Source organism: Microtus ochrogaster, chromosome 8 (genome assembly GCF_000317375.1).
Source record: "Microtus ochrogaster isolate Prairie Vole_2 chromosome 8, MicOch1.0, whole genome shotgun sequence".
Lineage (NCBI taxonomy): Eukaryota > Metazoa > Chordata > Mammalia > Rodentia > Cricetidae > Microtus > Microtus ochrogaster.
In genome coordinates this window covers 34,914,313-34,916,832 of record NC_022015.1, presented here as the reverse complement: position 1 = coordinate 34,916,832, position 2,520 = coordinate 34,914,313, and the positions used below count along the sequence as shown (strand labels likewise).

Sequence of the window (2,520 nt, the reverse complement as noted above, 5' to 3'; positions counted from 1 at the left end):
TTAGCAGTAACGGTGGAGCTGCAGAGTGTTGCGCCTTCTCCAGGCTGCACAGCGAGAGCCACCAATAGTGTGGTGGAACTTGCGGCACTTTCCAAGGCCACGGCTCTTGCGGCCTGCAGATGTCAGCCCAGGCATCTCTCTGTGCGTGTGGACCGGTTTGGTGATCCATTGGGTGTCAGGGTTTCTTCTGATAGCTTTATGGAATGAATCGATGAGGATAACCTCAAAAAATTTGTATGTGGAATCTTCGCCAACCCAGGAAGAATTCAGGACTCTCAGAGCCCCACAGTGGCGTCCAGCTCTCTCCTTAGCAACAGAATGAAGGCTTCGGGCAAACTTTAGCTGGTTCACCCCATGATGGACAGGCTTGCCATAGGTCGCATGGGGCGGGCATTTGCGGCCACCGTGGCTGACCTTGCTTGGCCTTGTAGCCCAGCCTCCTAGTTTTGTCTGGCCGGGTGAGGTGGGGAGCCCGGTGCAGCGCAGACAGCTGGCGGTACTGCCAGCAGCAGACCCTCAGCAGGAAGCGCATCACGTCCGACTGCTTCTTATGCCACAGCTCCTGGATGTACTTGTAGGGGCCCATCTTGGCTCACCTAATGGCTGCCGCCAGAGGAAAGTGCAAAGACTCTTTCTCACAATAATATGTCATTCATTCTTTTGCCAGATGAGATGACAATCACAAATCACACAAATTAGGATGCAGGCGACCTATAATGATGGACCAGAGTAGAGAAAACTCACTATAGCTCAGCAGAGGTGCTGTCTGTCCACTGGGTACATCAGCACCACATCCCATGATTCCTTACTTATGTGGTTTCCGTGACTTGTGCCATGAGGCAGGCTTTCTAAAGGACACAGGACATGATGGGAGGAAGCTGTAGCATTCTGTAGTTCACAGGCATGGTTGCCGACTCACCCTGTGGCTCACACACATGCTCATCAACCTGTCTGCCCATTCTTGTGGTTCATACATGTGGTTCTAACTTGACTCACGGTCATCAGCCTGCTCACTTACACACAGTAGCTCACACACATAGCATCCTTCCCCAGGGTCACTGACCCACCCACTCATTCACCCTGTAGCTCATACACATATTCACAATGCTATTAACTCCTCTCTGCCACTGTGGGTCAGTAGCTAGAGGTTTGTTTGTCTAGCTCCTCTGACCCCTGGTCAAGAGTGTGTGTCTAGATCTGCCGCAAAGAGCCTTGTCTTTCACAGGACCCTCATCCCAAGTGGAAGTGGACACATGCCTCAGTCCATCCTCATATATCATCCAATTCATGTGTGTAGGCTCAGCCTCCTATAATCCTTGCTTCCTCCCCACTTGTATGTGGACTTCCTATAACACATGAGGACATAGCTTCAGAGAAACTGCCTAACTGGTGCCCAGAATGTGTAAGTCAACCCTGTACAACACACATCAAACCACGTGTGTTAACTTTTGTGGGCAGTGTACACATACTTATGTTATGTGTAGAATGTGTTTGTATGTGTACATATGTGTATATGGTGTGCATGATGCAATATGCATGTTCAGACAGTGTGTTTGCATGCATGTGTAGCATGTGCGTATATAGAATGTGTGTTTGCACTATGCACAGTGTATTTGTAGTGAATATAAGGCGTGTATGTGTGTACATGTAATGTATATTCATATAAGTATACAGTGTGTGCATACCATGTGTGTCTATACAAACACAGTGTAAGTGGGTGTGAGCACTTTCTTCTCCTTGTTTTTAGCTGCCCCTTTCCCTCCTTGCCTTGCTCATACTGTGTCATGCTGACCTTCTTTCATTTCCCCATGAGGCCCATCTGTAGAGCTATCTGGGCCTCTTCTCCACAGAACTTCCAGCCTGACAGGTCAGGATCCATACTTAGCCATGTCTCTGTGTCCCTTGCTGCAGGTTTCTTGGTGGCCCTGCATGAGTTTCAGATCATGTTGCAGAACACCTTGGTGTGAGACCCAAGGCTCTTATGACCTAAAGAATGAAAAGGATTTCAGGCAAGTTTTCTGGCCATCCCATAATAAGTCAGGTTCCTGTGATAAATGCTCCAAGTGAGCCTACTCCTTCCAGGCCTTCAGAGACCCCAGTCTTCCCCCATGCCGAAGTCCTCTGTAGCTTCATCTTAATCTCCCAAGTGCTTAGTAGGCTCTGCCATAGCACCTGTTTCCTAGCCTATGTTGCCTCATTTTCTAGATTCTCAAAGGAACCCAAGATTCTGTAGCAGCTGCGCTGGTTCTCCAGCTTCCATTGTCCCGTGCTGGGTGTGTGCTGGGTTTGGTTTCAGGAGCAGGCTGACAGAACTAGACTAAATTCAGTAGGCTCAAATGAAGAACGGGGCAGGGGACAGGGGTAGGGGTATATTGCTAGTTAGTTATGAGTACAAAGAACAACATGAAAATTTATAGTGTACAGAGAATGTTTATTGAAGGATGTTTGTATCAAAGGCACAGTGCACACCCAGACAGAGAATCAGAGAACAGAAACCCAGAGGTGGTCAAGTGGAGATGG

The 2,520-nt window shown here is 48.6% G+C and overlaps 1 pseudogene; it reads right to left on the bottom strand.

The window, feature by feature from the left end:
- On the bottom strand, positions 1-586 carry LOC101997723 (annotated as a pseudogene).
- Positions 587-2,520: the final 1,934 nt, after the last annotated feature.